Genomic DNA, 19,931 nt, shown 5'->3' with positions numbered 1-19,931 from the left:
TTGGTACACATACATGGCATGGCAGTATTTTAAAGTAGATATGTAATGATGTCCATGAATATTTTTAAGGCCTTTTTAACAGAGGACGACATTTTACCATTTGTGATATCTGGATTACAATATTTTACAATGTTTTATGATTACCAAAGACATTTCCTCGTTTGCCTAAAACGAAAATTAACAACACTGATTTACACTTGATTTGATTTTGTCAATAATAAAGAATAAATTAAGTGAACACTGCATTTATAGCGATAATCACGTATTTTGCGATGTTTTCAGAACTGTAACATCTTCACATAAACTGCCGGCTAAAAGGAAGTATCCACCAATGATTGATGTTGCCTAAAATTAAACAAGAAATGATTACTAGTATTCTATTGTTATAATTTGATACGGGTATCGCAGTTGTTCTTTGGACCTAAAGTATATAATGTTTCGGCGACTGTTGTCAAGGAAGTTACGTTTCGATAACGTTTGTAATTGTTTCGTCATATCTGATATTATCAAGAGAATACTTTCTGTAACTCTGAAAGCGCTTATCTACCTGAACTGCAGAATGGGAACAGCCCTGGAAGAGATGTGTTTGAAGGAGTGAAGTGATTTCAGTGTCAGAGAGGGTGAGATCCGCAAAGAAACGACAGCACCGCTGACAGATCTGGAGCCGAACAAGTCATGTGAACTTTGAGTTTGAAACCTGCAGTAGGAATTGTTGATTTAACTGTCAATACCACTTGCAAGCATAAAGGTGATTCGTGCGGGTAAATTCCAATATGTCCGTACCAGAGAAGCAAGTGAAAGATTTGGCGGTTGAAATATGGGGAAATTAATTATCTAGAAAGGTCAGAAAAAAACTTGTCAGCTTTCATGAATTTTTTACAAAAGGCTTGAGACAATTTCTGTCCGCCTCTAAAAAAAAATACTCACAATATAATTATGACCGGCAACTACCGGAACTTTGGTATTTTTATCAACTCATCTACCACCAAGATCAAAAACTGCTTCTGAGCCCTTTTCGTTTCAGAACACAAACGTATTTAATCAGGAGGATCGTTCAATTTCCGTTGACTAATTCATCGGTTAAAACATCAAGTAAAAACGGACTAAGCATACATCGTTTTTACAGGGACAATAAAAAAACACACATTTGTTCATGTTTGATCTGAGCTGTGTCTATATATTGAACCAAAAGATATCACGAAAACATTAAATTCTACATAACATGTACGTTCTTTATATCAAAGATACGTTTGGAATGAAAGCAGTCAATCCAAAGGGATTATCGGCTGGGCATTCCGAAATAGGTTCAAACGTCTCAACCAAAGAGACCGACACTTTGTACAAACAGCGGTGAAAACGTAACATAACATATTCCAAATAATTAGCCGAAAAATATAGGTTTTCACGCTTGTCTTTTTCGGGATGGTAAAATTCCTGCATTAGGAATAGGAATTTTGCGAGCCCTGGCGAGCTAAATACACCGTGTATATTCCTCATTAAGGATAATTACCATCCCAAAACACACAATAACCTCCATGTCATATTAAATTTTGTCTTCGAAAATCCTATTCTCATCTCTCACAAACATTACCTAAACATTGCATGTTTTCCTGGAATGTGCGCATTAATGTATATTACGTCAGAAAGTCAGTGATTTGTCATTAGGGACAGTGACAACAGTAAATATAGTTCAAACTGAAACCTGTTTCAGTGGCGTAACTGCAGATAGGCACAATAACATTTGCGTACACGTACTGTTTCTTTATATTAACAGTTCGCGGCAGTCATTCGGGCCGCCCGTTGGACTATCTGTCCTTTATAAAAGGGAAGCTACTCTTACCCTAGTCTATGAGACGTCGCGTTTGTATTGTCTGCCTGTCCTGTTATAACGCTTCGAAGTGATAAATCAGATGTTCACACAGCGACAAAATGGAACAAGGTTACAATTCGAGCAAAATCAAACTGTTCTACATTGGGGGAAGGACCCCAAGCCGCAGAATTCTACCCTAATTAGTTTCAGACCCATTGGTCAGCTTATGTGCGGAACTCCGTGATACACAGAAAGGCATTACGCCTACATACAATCTAAGTTCAGTCTTATGTTTATGCCTGAGCAAGAATTCGTAACACTAATATATTTCGTGCCTGGCAGCGCAATAACAGTTAAGGGTACATATTTTTGCATGCAGGGGAACCAGCGTCATTAAAGGAAACAGATTTACAGATGTAACTGGCTGGGGTCAATTTCCAAGTCTGCGAAAATCGCTAACACCAAGACTATCAGCAAAAAGGAGTCTAATTACACAATATATCTGTCAACTGACGACAGTAAGCTTTACATTAATTATACTGAAGAGTCTTAGGAAACATCAACTTGCCATTTTATGCATCGTTCCTGAAGGCACATTGCTCTCAAATTAAACACGTGTTAGTTTACGCACCCTGTATAGACTGTTACAATACACTGAACAATTTAAAAGTACTAGCTAGTATCTAAGCAACTCGAACTAGAACTATTTGCACCATTTGGAAACGTTGTACGAGTCTATAAATAAATGATCCGAATATATGTACAACATCTATACAGTAAAGCTGCGTATTTATATTTTGTCTATGGTAACTATCAACAAGGCAACTGATGATGATCCACAGATCGAACAATCACTTCCCTAACTACACTTTATGTTATGCTCATCTACGTCAGTGATGTATCAACACAGCGATGCATTGTGGTAGACACGCCGACGGCAAAATGAAATTCATGTTGAAATTAATAGAAACATTTGCTACCTGTGCTTGATTATTGCAGACACCGTCATGGCCCCAAGGCTCCTTGGATACCTAACTACACAGTAACAAATACAATGCTCTTTTATGCAATTACGTTGACTTGTAAACAGAGATCCTGGTTGATACTGTAACTAAGCAGATCAAATCATCTAGCTCTCTAATGTGAAGGATTTGTTTGTTTCCTGTTTAACGCCGCTTTCAGCAATATTCAAGTTTTTTGACGGCGGTCTTTAAATAATCTAATCTGGACCAAACAATCCATTGACTGATATCATGAGCATCGATCCACACAATTGGTAAACGTTGCATCATCCAAGTCAGCCAACCTGACCACACGATCCCGTTAGTCACCTCTTACGACAAGCATGGGTTGCTGAAGACCAATTCTAACCCGGATCTTCACGGGTTAATGTGAATGCTAGTACTGCTTCAAGTATTATGATAAGTAGTCTGTTGGTTTTCCAGTTACGAACGTCGGTTGCTATCTGTACAGCAGGACATGATTTTACCATTTTCGCGAATACCTGGTGCCAACAACTGATTTTCAGTGACCCATTCATATAATTTCTATCACTATTTTGCCTTTTGCGCCCCAAATTAATTAATTAAATATGAACATTTTGCTGACTAGATGGAGATAGCACAGTGGAGCCAGTAAGAGGCTGTCTTTATAATGGCAATTTGCAAAAGGAATGTGTAAGGCTACTTGGTATGCAAGAGTTGAACATAGAGAATAATGAGTGACTATTGTCAGCTACAAGAACGATTTAAGTGGAATGCAGAGCAACACAGAATGCCATCTACTAATGGCATTGTACAGCTGAAGCAGTGAAGTCACATATTGTGGGCGTAGGACGTTACTGAAACCGCGATGAAAACTAGCAGGCAACAACAGTCCCGTCAGCAATGGTTTGGTCAGATGCTGTGTGTATCTCGGACATGACCATTGTGCCTCTCTTAAAGCAGCAAAAATATAGTTCATGTTGCTTTCACATCAGCAAGAACCATGATGCATGTTTAATACAGACATCAGGCTCTCGACACCTGACAAAGCCATGGTAGGGATGGTACAACAAAAGGCCCTCTTAAGCCGTCTAATTGTGCTCTTTACACCTCCCGCACTTTGACCACGAACCAATCTCACTTCATTGACACATTATTGGCGATAGTCTTGTGATCTTCACTCTCCCAGAGCAATGGATGTATGCGTGTTTGAAGGATTGCAACAATCACGAGTTAGTTGCCGTTCGAAGAGTGTGGATATTCTTGAAATCTGTGTCAAACCGACATCAGAGATTTTGCAGGAGGAACGCATTTCAATTTTCTGAATGATAGTTTTAAAGTCGTTGTCGTAACTCTCCCAAACTCATAGACTGACGACCCCACTTCCCCTAATTAGTAAAAGCAAACACTGACGACCTCACGCCCCTAAATTTGTGTAACTTGTTACGTGGCAGTGTAATTGATTGTTAAACAATGATTGTAACTGTATTGCATTGTTTCTCTTGAGATTCAGTGGAAGTTCATCGCATTGTATTTGGACAATGACTAGTTATCAGGAATGTAGTACTATTTAATGTAAGCAGTGGTGAGGAAGTTATTACAGTTAGATGCTCGAATTATCTGTAAAAAACCGTTAGGCATGGATGGATATCAAGCGTTATAGAAACATGTGGAATGTGCTGTGACACTGGAGTGGTCTATCACCGGACACTGCCGGAAGCTGGTTAAACTCTAAGCTAAGTGGATCGGGTGCGTGCCTGTCTTATCTCACATTTCATCTCACATTAGATAAAGACCAGCTTTTCTGTGAAAATCACTTATCTCCCCGGATTCCAAAACCTATCGCGGAAGCTTGGCCACTGTCATCATATTTTAAAGAAATATATTTAATACTGCCACTGAATATTGTTCTACCACTCTATTGCCTACTGCCATTGCAATTGCTGTGCAGTGATTTGTATGGATCTTTAAACCTGGTTAATTATGTAATCCAATTGTTGAGTGTATACCATTTTGTTGGTTGGTTGTTGGTTTAACATACAGATTTCTGGGTTAACTAATTGTTTCAATTTGGGAATCGAGACGATCTCCCCAAGTCACGACTGATTCTTATTTGGCCGCCGGCGTGTTATATGGCAGTGTATTTTATTGTTCAACAATGATTGTAACCGTTTTTTATTGTGTCTTTTGAGATTCAGTAGACGCGTGTTGCATTGTGATTGGTCAGTGATATGTCGTTAGGAAGATTATGTTTAGATGTTCGTGTGGTGTTTAGACCTCCGGACCGCTTTATGTTCATATTATGTTTTCGACCGGGAACTTTCCAGTATCTAGTTAGACTATAAAAGGAGACAAGAGCTTTTTTACGACAACTCACACGCATTTTCACCACTACATACCAGCTTTCATATGAGGATCGCTCATCATCCCTGATCCACATTGATGTGTTAACATATTGCAATTTGGGAATTAACACGTAACACCTGTTTGAGTGAATGCACATGCCATGAATACAACAGCAACAACACAACTTTAGCATGGTGAAGACAGTCTGTAAATGTTTGAGTCATGCGCAACGGTATCTGCTGTCAGGTTGCATTACACACAAACAGTGAGTAACATGCCATATGACAAGTGTAGCGCTGTGTACTGTGGTCCTTTGATGCTAACAAATCCTCAAGAATATAATGAAGTTTCTGTCAAGGTTACAATATATACCCCCCTACCTGTCTCAAATGTATACAATGCGTGATTGTAACATCTACTATTTCTCATTGAGATTGGTACTCACTATAAAAACGTTTCATGTCCAGACCACGAAGCAAAATGGTATCGCTGGCCACTGACAGTCAAAACTGCCAATAGTATTGACTACAAGCATCCTTGTTTGGCTGTATGTCTTTTGCACATTAATACTCGAATTCTGGAGAATAATATTGTCATGGCTGCACCGAAGATACCGTCGATCCATGGTTATTCCGCAGCCAGCTCATTGAACAATATCAATGACGTTTTATGTTCACGAGAGTGTCTGGTGCCACCGGTGGGTCAGGATATGCTGAGACACCTTTTGACGAACAGCTGGTGTCACAACTGTGACAGCAATTCATAAACACATGCTTATGTTATTGTCGGAATTGCACAATGGAATCTGCTTGTGGCAGAGATTTTTCATTATTATCGAAGAGTTTTTGATTACAATTTGTGAAATAAGAATCTTGTAAGAGATCATAGCTCCAGACATCTATACACGTTGATTGACGAGTTTGACAACAATATTATATAACTTTTCCATTAAATTCTAATCAGAAATTCGACAAACATCTTCGATCAGTTTGAAAAAGTTATAGTACACTCACAAGCATGAACCCATGCTTTCGTTTCACGAAAGAGTTACCAGCAAGTTGCGATTTTGATCAACAAAATCAAAATAAAATAGACGTTTTTTCATCAATTGTAATCGAAATAATCTATTTTCCATGCTCTAGAATCTGTGAGGAAATAGTGGACATTCATCATTTCTAGACTGCCAGTGTGTCTTGCCGTTATCCCTCAAGGAAAGGGGCATCATTATCAGTGTAATCCGTTCTAGTAGGGTGTTAATGTTGATAGATACAATAGCTACTGAATACTTGTTGAAAGTAATGAAATCTACAAACTACTATGTATCATGTCTTTTATTACCTAACGCGCTAAGCAACTGAGTACTGTCTGCAACGTTACTTCAAATGGATCTCTTACCTGTTAAAACCAACCTTTATACAAATGAGCTGCAGCTAACAAGCAACAGCTCACATGGCGGTAATCCGAGACGATTTACGCCAACGGTCTCATGGTTTTGGTATGTTTTCAACCTCCAAGTGTGCCTGTCCACAACAGGCATTGGAACGTTTACATGCAGTTAAAGTGTGTAAAGAATGCTTAGGGTTGTAAATTACAATTTGTGGTTTGGACGTATTGATTTCAGTTATAAAATGTCTGACATTTCGTTGCGCCATTAGCATCAAAGTCTCTAAAATGATATCGTTTTGGGTTATTTCTCTCACGTGGAATGTTAGGACCCTTTCTCGAGACGTAAATGGATCACACACTGGAAGTCTCAAACTACTTTATTAGCAGTGAGAGCATGTTCTACGTTACGTCTAGCCGACACGGCCATCACATACAAATATATGCACCAATGTAACAAAGGTGTAGGTGAAACTGGTGAGCCTGTCTTATTCCACTTGCCACCCTTGTCCTTCTGATCTCCCGCGTGCTTTGCGAATCGTCACTTAAATATAAATATCGGTCGGCGAACTGTTCTACAGTGTTTATTGACATCTTCATAACATAGACGGAAGCATGCCTTCTATCGCGACCTTCAGTTGATGTCTGTGGCTCGCACCCAGCTGGTTGTGTGATGTTGCTACTGATACACATCAAACGCTTATGACTTCCTATGAATATCGAAAGGTTAAAAGTCACTTTTATTTGCATAATCCTTGTTACTGGTCAGATTTTTTCAAGTGTCATTGACAAAATCGCCCGATTAGGTAATGAAGCTGACAACTGACATTAACTAGCCTCACTGTAATTTTACAGTAGAGACGAAGAAACATCAATTTGCCATTTTAAAAATACTCTATATGTACCCCCTTTCTTCTTTCTCTGGCGTTTACATCGTGTTAGTTTTCTCACGATACGTTCACTGAAACATTACACTGAGCAAATTACAATGTTACACGAGGCAATCATCTAAACTTGTGCAACATTAATACAGTAAATATGAAACATTGTGTACACTTACAGCTAGGTAAGAATTATCCTTAGACCCGGGACAAATATTCCATCTTCTCCAGATGCACATGTTTTGCAATCAACTACGAAAGAAATCTTTAGGCCGTAACATTAAAACTGCCCCACCCCCATTCTTACATGCTTACCTCCATGCCGACATGGTTACCCCCATGCTTATCACCATGCTAAAAGCTTACCCCCATGCTTACCCCCTGATCACATCCTTACCCCCATGTTAACCTTCATGCTGAAATGCTTACCCCCATGCTTATCCCCATGCTAACACTCTTACCTCCATGCCAACATGCTTACCCCCATGATTACGAAAGAAATCTTTAGGTCATAACATTAAAACTGCCCCACCCCAATGCTTACCCCCATGCTGAAATGCTTATCCCCATGCTAACATGCTTACCCCTATGCTAACACGCTTACCTCAATGCCAACATGCTTACCCCCATGCTTATTCCCATGCTGACATTCTTACCCCCATGCTTATCCCCATGCTAACATGCTTACCTCCATGCAAACATGTTTACACCCATGTTTATCCCCATGCCAACACGCTTACCTCCAATGCTTATCACCGTGCTGAAAGCTTACCCCCATGCTAACACGCTTGCCTCAATGTCAACATGCTTACCCCCATGCTTATCCCCATGCTAACATGCTTACCTCCATGCCAACATGCTTACACCCATGCTTGACCCCATGCTAACACGCTTACCCCCATGTTTATCACCATGCTAAAAGCTTACCCCCATGCTTATTCCAATGCTAAATTTCTTACCCCATACTTATCATCATGCTAACATGCTTACCTCCATGCCAACATGCTTACACCCATGCTTATCGCCATGCTATCAGCGTACCGCAATGCTTACCTCCATGCTTACCCCCATGTTAAAAGGCTTAACCCCATGCTTATTCACATGCTAACATGCTTAAAATGTCGTTTATACCTGGTGTTGTCGCTGATTTGCAATGAAATATCTGTGGGTGAAGAAAGTCATCACTCGGATAGCGTTTATCAATTGGGCTTTTTTCCTGGACTGAACCCCAACACTGCAATGTAAACAAGGACAAATGACACAATACATTCAAATCTGTTATCAAAAGAGAATTCTGTACAATAACAGAAAGGCGATTTTTCACATCTGCCCTTGGAAGCCAGTTCAATGCAACCCACCTGAAAGAGGCGTCCCGTGAAGGATGTGACCCTTACAGCTAACCATGGACGGCAATTCAAAGATTGGGGTGTTCCAGTCAACACCAGGGGCTGGCGTTACACCATGTCAATAGACAAATCAAGATTTTGCCTCCGATTCACCGATGGCAGAAAACGTTGTGGGCGACGTAGAAGCGGGCGGTACGCCAGGGCAACTATACTAAACCGCAAAAGAAACGTCACCCCAAGTAACATTGAATGAAAAGTTGTCATTTAAATATCTGGATAATTTTTGTCAAAGTTTCTAAAATTTAACATTACCTTGTCCGAAAAATGAAATTTGATGATAAAAGTACAAAGCAGATGACAATAAAACCGATCGCCCAAACGCATCACGGCAATGGCCATGGTAACCCGATGCACGTGAGTTCCGTTCTAAATGAAATGCACATGCGTTTCCCCATTTCTTGCCCTATATAAATCCACCCAGATCAGATAACATTCATTCGTTATTGAATTGCTACCACATGCCAAGTTTGACAAGAAATCAGCGACACCAAGCCCTTGGACGATTGCAAGCTGGACAAACCGCCCGACAAGAAGCCAATGCATTTCAAGTCCACGTATGGACCATATACAGGCTCCAGCAACTGTACCAAACCACCAACACTACAGATGACCGACTGCGCAGTGGAAGACCAAGGGTCAACACCCGACGTCAGGATCGTCAGATTCTGCGATAGCATTTTCAAGATCGCTTTTTTTACTGCTTCGAAACTGCTCGACAGACCATAGGGACACATCAGCGACACATTAGTGCGGACACCGTGCGTCGACGATTGACGAGCAGACACCTCCACTGCCACAGGCCACACCGAGGACCCATTCTGACACCACGTCATCGCCGGGGCCGTCTTCAGTGGGAAACACAGCACCAGCATTGGCGCCACAAGCAGTGGAGAAGAGTCCTCTTCTCAGACGAAAGCTGTTACTGTATCTCAACAGCAGATGGCACAGAGAGAGTCTGGCGACGCCGTGGGGAACGTTATTCGGATGCTTGTGTTGTTGAGAGAGACTCGTTGGGTGGTCCGAGCATCATTGTGTGGGGTGGAATTGGTCATGCGCAGAGGGTTGGCCCTGTGGTCTCCAAGAACATCGGTCCAGGGAGAGGTAAGGGTGTCACAGCAGCTCGGTTCATTGATCAAGTCTTGAGACCACACGCCATACCTAATTTGGCACGTTGCCGCAACCACGCGTTTCAGCATGATAACGCCTGTGCCCACACGGCGAGAGCAACAAGAGACTTCTTCCAGCAGAATGGCATCAGAACCATGCAGTGGCCTTCCCTCAGTCCCGATTTAAATCCAAAATGAACACCTGTCGGACGAGATTCAAAGACGATTGCATGACGTCCGACCAAGGCCGACAACTGCAGCTGAACTGCGTCTGGTGTTCCTCAGAGTGTGGGCTTAAGTGCCTTTTGGCCTTCATCGACCACCTCATCCATTCCATGTTTCGACGTTGCACGGTAGTCATCAATGCACATGGTGGGCACACGAGATACTGACTTGTGATTTCACTTTCTCAAAGACTCGTGTTGTGTTTCACTTTAAGAACATTTGACACTTTTAACCTTGATGATCAGTTTTGCCAAGTTTCGTCTTTTAATATGTCTCAAAGTATGTTTACAGTGTTTGGACAAATAAGGTTTCTCAAATATCTATCCATGGTGACGTTTCTTTTGCGGTTCAGTATATTATTGACCATGATCCGTATGAGGGGGGTAGTGTCATGGTCGTCTGAGACGGTATCACACAGGCAAACTGACTTGGTTATTGTGAATGGACATTTGAATGGCCAGCGATATGCTGTCATTTCACTAGAATTATCCGCAGCAATTTTGAACTGCAAGATACATTGCCAGACCACATCTTGGCCAGGTCGAGAGTACCGATTATCTCCAAGGCGAAAGCATACGGACATTGGACTGGCCAGTTAAGTCCCCAGATATGCCCCAATGAAGCATCTGTGGGGTATTTTCGAGCGAAGAGAAGAGGGCAGAGTCCCAGCACCCGCTGACGCGGCCCGGCGTGGGGTAGCTCTTCAGAAGGAATAGGGGCAATATCAAATGCAACCATATACATGTTAATCAACAGTATGCCATCGAGGTGAAATTTATTTAATAGACATTTAGTATCCTTACACCTTCACAATCATTTCACCACCCTTATTTGACCATAACTTGGTTGATACATGTCATCGATCCCAATTGCGTGGATCGATGCTCATAATGTCAATCACTGGACTGTCTGCTCCAGACTCGATTATTTACAGACCGCCGTCATATAGCTGGAATATTGCTGAGTGCGGCGTTAAACAACAAACCAACAAACCAACAAATTATTTGACCATAGCGTATTTTTACAGTAGTATATATGATTTTCACTATTATTTTGTCTTTTACGCCCAATTGAATCTGTTTCTACAAATAATCAAGACTTTTATTTTCTGGCGTTGACGTTTTATACTTATTATAATATGTAAAGAATACAGACGAAGAATCAGAGTCACTGATTGATCCAGCAGTGACCGTACGGTAATACAGATGTCGCTATGACAACTTGTATCGTCAGCTTGGTAGGAGGTAGCTCTTCAACTCGGCCTGAACAATTGAGCAGGTGTTAAACAATAGGAAACACTATATCATGACCCGTAGCTCCTTACATATCCGAGAGAAGAATGATGCATGTTTAATACAGTCTCACACCATTCAAGATCACTTTGTGCTCCCGACATCTGCCACAGCCATAGCAGAGATGGTAGAACAGAAGCACATCTCCCGTTGTCTAATTTTGCTCTTCACACCTTCCCCACTTTGACCATGGAACAATATCACTTCATTGTTGGCATCATTGGCGATCGCCTTGTGACCTCTTCATATGTTAGAACCTTGGATGCACGCATGTGTGCAGGGATGACACAAACATAAGCTGAGAGAATAGTGTGCATTAGGTTGAGTTTTCATGCCCCAAGGATGTGTACAGCATGAAGTACAGGGTACCATACCTTTGCCTCAGGGCGATGTACTGTGTCCAGTCGCTGGTATGAACAATCTTAGCTCTACAATTATTGTAAATCCTTTAGATCGCGATTCCAGGTTTTGGCTACAATCGCGATCCACTTGCACTAAGCGATTGAAGGCTAAGATCATTGTAACCTACAATCGAAACTTACAATTGGTCCGGACTCGTTTCAGTTAAGTTCATTGTTGTCCCTGAATAAACTTGACAAAATGGCATGCACGTTCTACGCAAATAATCTGCTTTACGTTCACATATTGGCTTTAGAGTTTATTAAACGAATCAACAGTTCAACACGAAAAACGCACAACAGATTTAACGTAATAAATATCGTTAATTGTGATACTGAACCACGTAACAATCGAGTTGAGTGCTAAAGTTCTACCCCACTCGACCCTATGCTGAAAGACGTGTGAGACCTATTCGCCAATCAAGGGAAGGATCAAACGTCAGTTGTCTGCAAGCGATGACCTTGACCATTTGGTTACTCAAAAGCAGCTGACCGTGAATATACCGTTGCCCATAAAGTAGATTCTACCTTGCCCAATTAATTAATGCTGTACAATCGCTAAGCTCCACCTGTGTTTGTTGTTTCGTTTTTTTATGTGTTTTTAAGCAGGGCGGGGAGGGGGGTAGGGGCTTGTCATGTAAGTGATGTTTTTTGTTTAAATTTCACAGTTTTCAAATATAGTTATCAATGTAATATTGTTAAATAATTAATATGCAGTCGATGTATATTGAGCAACTACATTCACGAAATATTATTAAGCATTCTTTTTTCTCTTCCATGCATTCTCCAAACCCCCCCCCGTCTTTATGTGGTTTAGGAATCTACATAAAGCTCCCCCAAATAGATGTATATTTGAAAATGACCTTATAGGAGAGCGGAGACTTCAGAAAAGTGGTTTAATACCCCATCTCTTGCATGGACATATCATGGCTCATTGGAAAGCTTATTGTATCTTATTTTAGATAGGCCCCTGGCGTGTGACCAAAAATGGTCCATATTTTTGTAATATCAGGTTACGTGACCCCACTAACCAAAACAACACACAACAACTTATATTTAAACATATGATCAGTTATTTTTTGTAAAGTTGCCATCACCAATGATGAAAGACCTTTGTCGACTTGTCTGGATAAAAAAAATTAAAAACAAATATGCAATCTGCAGGAGACTCGAAAATCGTATTTGTTGTGAAAAAAATTAATCTTTTTTTAAAAATCGATTGTTAGATAATACAGATGTTATTCACATAGGTGATTGATTTGAAATCGCTGTTCCTATAACATGGCAATGCTATTCTGAACTCTCTTTTAAACATTTTATTGGTTTGGTAACCATGGTAACAGCGGGTTAATACATTATCAATAACCAAATTGAAATACAAACCACATTTATCAAACAATTCATATATATCCAATAACACAATTTCAGGGTCCATGAATTCAAATATTGCAATGAAATGGGGGTACATGCCTTTGCTTTTCATAAAATGAGTCGTTTGTGTAATAGAGATGATGTCGTTTCAGTGAGAATGATAAACTATGACCATGAAATGGATACTGTTTTATGTTTACTATGAATGTCTAACTTCCATTCTGATTCAAACACATTGCATCTCTCTGACGACTGCCCAATTCAGTACATTGTAGCAATTGTTGACCATAAGTTGACCACAGAATCTTCTCTGCATAGTCTCTTGGGCTAATGGGAGATAGAAAACCCTGCAGTAGCTCTGATGCCATTTTAGTTCACAGGTACAAGATTTCATTCTCCAAGGTCTGGTTTTGTACAATGAAAGACATCCATACTCTGCTTTGCCAACATGTACGTCCTTCATGTTATGTGAAACTATCCTCACATGGAGGCAGTTCGGCAAGAATCACATCATGTTTGATAGCCATATTTGCTCTTAGACTGTTCAGATCACCGTGGCTGTCTTGATGTTTTCCCTCAGGATCATATAAATGTGCAGTGTTGTTTCTAGCTGCTGACAGTGCTTCTTCTAAATTGGATCCTGCCAAGCAGTAATATGTTTGAACGTTGTCTTTGAAAGCCTTGAAGACTGTCATCTTGCCAATGCCAAAGAAGGCGGACGTGCTGTCACATCAAGTTACAATATGGGTCCTTGGTAGTATTTCACATTAGGACAGATGATACATCATTGCAGATTCCATGAACAGGAGTAAAGTTTCGCAAATCTGTCATCGTTGACAATGGGACTGTTTCAATCCATAATTTCAGCATAGCAATGGATGGCAAGGGCAAGACCATCAGTGCCAGGTGTCTTAAGTATGATCCGACCTTGAATGGACCTAGACATACATTCGGCAAATTCCATATATGCATGCATAGAATGAGGGATCATAAGGGTGTCAACTGCTTCATGATGACAAAGGAGGGATCTTCTTCTGCTTCACCTGTGACGGTTATGAACCAAAGCATAGTCAGACATATATAAAAAAAGATATCCGCTTTGTTGAAGCAATGAATGAGCCGTGTGGCGTAGGAGTCAGCTAACTTTTGTCAAATGTGTAAAGGTACTTTTGTCAAATGTGTAAAGGTACATCCTGACATCTTCTGGCGTCTCCCTGGTATATCCGATGACATTCAGTTTACTTGGATGCTTCATTCTTCAGTGTGTGTCCAAGTATACTCTTAGCATATTTCCTCATAGTACCATATTCATGGGAAAGTGAAGTAGGAATCAAGAAAATAATTTCTCACATAATTCAACAATACAGGTTTTGTTCTTTTCAAAAGATATAAATTAACAATATACTTTCATCTTTTTAGTCAAAATATGACACAAATTGAGGATTGTGTCACGTGACCACGAATTCCCCAACATATGACCATTACATCAGGTCACATACTCTACGTCCAAAAAGCTTTCCAATGAGCAAATCGAGATGGGGGCATTAAGACGACTCCAAACCCTACCCTACTGCTCCCCAATATGCCATCATCCTAGAAATCGTTTCCTTCAAATAATTAGGACCTTATTCAGAACTTTGCAAGGTGCGAAGGTGGGAAGTACGTCTTGTGTATCGTTACCGGTTCCACTATTGGTATGCGCAGCAGGCTATACGCGGCTGCAGACAACTGTAGACAAGAGCCGAGTTTAAGATCCACCTTTGAAGATTTCGATCCTAGCTAAGATCGCGATCTTAAACTGAGTGAATGAGTTAAATTTAATGTAGCATCGGCATTATTTCAACCAGATAGTGACGAGAACAAGTTGATGTATATACATTTGTGCCATGAATACAAAGTTGTATTTAAAACAAATTTGTCAAACAGATGTTATCATAACAATATTTTTTAATATATGTTTAAAACATGGGGTATAAGCACGATCTTAAATTCAAGCCATCACGCTAACATGGGTTTGTGCAAGTAGAGAGGGACAATTGCATGGTAGTTGTTAAGTTGATTGTAGGTGCTTTAGATCGATTGTAACTGATGTTGCTCTGTACAAGAGGCCCTGGTGTTGTAGAGTCAGTTACTGCTCTTTCACACTGTGTAGGAGCTATGTCGCGGCAACCTGTACATTCAACTCACTGCAGCTTCCGTTGGTTGCCGTTACATACACGTCCTCCCGTGTTCTTACAGTGAAAAGTGACGAGTGCCCCGGTATGTCAGGACACGCTAACCTTTTGGCAAACACCTGGTATCATTACTATCACAATCAAATAGTGGTGACACCAGGTGTTCGCCAAAAGATTAGCGTATCCTGCCCCACTGGAGGCACTCGTAGGTATTTGATTGTGATAGTGATGGAGGGACTCCATAAATGGGCTTCACACATTGTACCCATGTGGGGAACAGAACCCAGGCTTTTGCCTCTTATCCACTAGGCTACCCTAACGGTCCTCATTAAAGACACGTTAGTCGATATTTCCACATGACATATCCTCCTTGACACATCCATGACTCCTTATATTATAGAGATGGAACACATCTATTACTGGATCTAGGTCGAAGTTATTGTGAACTACTTACTGATTGTTGTGGAGGTAGCTTGCAATTTGTTTTATGTTGCAAACACGAAAGCTGCCAAAAGATTACGCCTAAACAACATAACTAGAATCCTTCATTCCAGAGCATGAACAAGAATCGCAATGCTGTGCACTGACACGTGAATGAGCGTGTTCAATTGCCCCATGTTCAATCTGAATGTAGCAATGCTTAAATAATGTACACACTAGTTTTGTTGTGTTGGACTGTTATTACACGTGTACAAATATGTCGTGTTTGCATTTGTTATGCATGTTACATTGACATTGGAGTACACCAATCATGTTGGCTGTACTGGTTAGATGGTTGACATATTATATTTTCGGAATATAAAGCATATACTAGTTCACGGCTCCAGGCAACTGCAGATGTGGAGGGAAAAGGTTGACAATGCTGTTATAAAAATATCAAACAAACTTTAAACAAACAATTTCCATAAAATTTATATCAATTCTGAGACTCGCCCTAAAGCAGTGATGAGACAAGCTTTCAAATTAACTCTGCCTCTTAATGTATCTTACCTACACAATATGATCAAATGACGGACCCATTATACAATGCACTGGTATCAATCCCTGAGTTAGTTTTCCATTAGACAGCTCATAAATGTCTGCAGTGCAAGCTGTTGTGATACCAAACATATATTTTGAATATATTATGAACTGAGCACATGTAAGATGTTTGCTATGTATGTCTACAATTACAAGCATTCTACCTATAATTTTTTAAGATGTTTATACAATAAACAAAATAAAACAAATAAAATAAATACCATTATTTTTCTATTCATAAGTATCGACATAAACTTTTCCCAATGTTCTAGAGCCTGTGAGTAAATATTGCACATGCATGATTTCAAGGCAATGTGCCCCACCTATTTCTTTTCACATAACGTGCATGCACATCGCTATGTAAGTGCAATAATCTTGGACGCGACATTTAACCCAATTTCAGCTCACCTTTTGACATGGAGAAGTGCAGCAATTTTCATATCATGCTTTGTCGTGGAATGCCAATGTTGATTAAATCCGCAGACGTGGGCTACAAACAAGCGATCATACTGACCATCCAGGTCAGCAGCACTAGCCAGAGAAAAACCTGGTTTGTGCCTGATTAAAAACACATGGCAATATCAAGACCTGCATAATTACCCAATTATTGTTGTTGAAGCAACAATCTTTTTTCAGATATATTGTCAGCATAAGTGTATATTAATAATTTCAATGTTTTTTACATTACATTCCAACTTGTCATGTACTTTGTTGTAAGTGAATTTGTGCAGATGTTTAAATTTGTACTGGTAATAGATGACTGATCAACAGCTATATACATAAAAACATTTCCACAATCAATAGAACTCGTTAACGACCTAAATGTGTCGTCTTGAAAGACCTGGTGGGGTTGTCCTGCTCTACTGGTTGCAACTGTGATAAGGTCGAGGTCACAGTATAGGTCACCGGTAGTTTCTTCCCTTTCAAGTAGTTTGAGTGGGTTGAGCTATTAGGAAGAACAGATAGCTGAAAACAGATTCAATGAAAGGCGTACCCTTGAACCATATGTGAAAGAAAGTATTCAATAATATAATAACATCAAGTCGGTCCAGAATCGGGTATTTACTCACACTTGCTGGAACGCCACGTTGAACATAACAGCAATTCTCCCGACTTCATCACGTGGATGAATTTTGCAGGTTTCCTGTTTGCCTCCCAGAACCCGTCACTGTCAACCTGAAACCGTCAAAATGTTGGTTTACATGAAAATGCTAATATGAAATGTAAAATAAAAATGTCAACCATCTTGTCAGCGGATGCCTTGCTTTGGCACAAACTTGTTACTCAAGAAGACATGCTGGTATGGCTCGCTCATTCGCCTCATTATGGTCTTCATCATGTCTTTGAATTTGACTCCGATGTCAAATCATGGTTGAATGCTGAATAAGTACAGGGCTTCATGGGGGAAAAACAATTAAACCATATAGAGGCTCAGACAAACTCAAGCCAATAAACCTAACCTTGCCCACGGATTAACATATATATTATATATATTTATAATATAATATTCTGTCCTTTGGTGTCTGCATGTCAACCCTTTTGAGGCACAAAAGAGACTGCTCTTTTCACCATAATAAACTAAGGCGAATCCGCAGAGCCAAGCATGATGTTGACAACTCCCCATTGTTCTTGATGACTAAGGCGTGGTACCTCCTGATGTCCTGACTCCTCATCTCCTTCAGAAAGTTATTGGTTCGTTCAACTAGGCTGCACCTTCAAGGGAGCAGTCGCATACACTCTCTGGGCATGTAGATGAGGCAAGGGCCCTGACGTGATCCTATCATATTGTTGCTTCCATGGCACCGCCAGGCACGCCTAGCTTGATGTAGGCAGCATCTGAGGTTCATAAGACAAGACTGAGACATACGAAAACGAACAACTTTACGGAGAACAACTTCTGGTTTATTGCATACAGCGACGTTTTTAACGTTATCAAGCTAGATTTACAGTATAAGAATCTGAATCGAAACGTTGCAGAATGCAATAAACTGGAAGCTGTTCTCCATGAAGTTGTAGGTTTTGGTATTTGCTTACTAACTTCTCGAATACCAATCAAACTGTTGGAACGACTTGGTCGGTGTACTGATCACAGATGGGTCCAGGCTTCATCTGCACGGCTCTGATGGTCGTGCAAGTGTCTACAGGCGTCCAGAAGAATGTTTCAGCGACGTTTGCGTGACTCAACGTCGTCAGTTAGGTGTGGCAGTGTAATGGTATGGAGAGCACAAGCACAACTTGTGGAGAGCACAATTTGAATGTCGTACACTTCCGAGACCCTTTGTGCAAATACAGAGACGTAATGTCATGTTACAGCAGGAGAATGCCCGCCCACATATAGCATGTCTTGTAACGTTTTGAGGCAGAAAAACATTGCTTCACTGCCGTGGCCGGCTGTTTCTCCATACCTCTCCCCACATAGAACATGTCTTAGATGAGATGGGTCGACCCCTACGACAGGTCCAGACCCATATTGTGCTGCTATCTCAGTGAGGATAATCTTTGGATGACATTTGGAACGATATGCTCTAGGCTGTTTTCAATCACCCGGATTCTTCAAAGCACAGTCGCTGCCTTGCCTGCTCACACTTGAAATTAAAAATTGTTAATTGAGTTATTGCACATCCACTCTTCAGGAAGTGTCTCTCTGTCTCCTGTTACCAGGTATGGGTTTTGTCAATGACATGGTGATAACAGATTGATCAGAAGAATGATGAAATAGTATGTGTATATTACAAATTACATAACATTTACACCACTTTATATGAAGCACAGTTATTTTCCATTAATATAGATTAGATTAGTGCCTTTAGACATCTCCGCATTATCAGGGAGATCGAAATTCTATGGCTATCACAAGATCTATGATCAAAGTAAATGGAAGCCGTTTTCTGTCAGTACTGGGTAGAATTTATCTTCAATATGTTGCATGCTGCTGACATGCAAGCTGCGAAAGATAAGCATCCTATTATGTGAAGTACATGTGATTTTTCCAGTGGAGCAGGCCACTGACAGCAACAAGTGTCTGCTGCATTAACTCCAATCACAATCTACCAATCACTGCTTGTGAGACTGCCCCCACTTTCAATCGAAATGTCACCCAACTTCTGTGATGGTTGTGTGTTACATGAGTATAAAATACGATGGTTTCACCAAAGATGTTATTGATGTACAGTTCAAATCTGTCCACCCAATTCACCACGATGGCTCAAGACGGGCGAGATTGGCGGTATTAAAGCAATTTTACATTAATTTCCAAACAGATATTCGAAAAACATACATGTTTGGCACACAAGTGACAGATGTGTTGTCCTTGTAAATCATATACAATTCAATTGTCTTAATCGTTTCCTTAAACGGTTGTGTAATCTATTACAAAACATCCTACCTTTATACAAATCAACTGTTGTATTGCTTGCACCAGACCGACGATATTTCAAAAAGGTATGTAACATGTATTAGAACGTTCCTGCATTGTACTTGAGCATGTAGAATGATCATGACTAAACTACTGTTAATAATTTGATGTACTGATTCAA

This window comes from Haliotis rufescens, unplaced genomic scaffold (assembly GCF_023055435.1).
Source record: "Haliotis rufescens isolate VD_foot unplaced genomic scaffold, xgHalRufe1.0.p SCAF_1, whole genome shotgun sequence".
Lineage (NCBI taxonomy): Eukaryota > Metazoa > Mollusca > Gastropoda > Lepetellida > Haliotidae > Haliotis > Haliotis rufescens.
The sequence above is the reverse complement of the archived record's forward strand: the minus strand, read 5'-3'. Positions refer to the sequence as shown.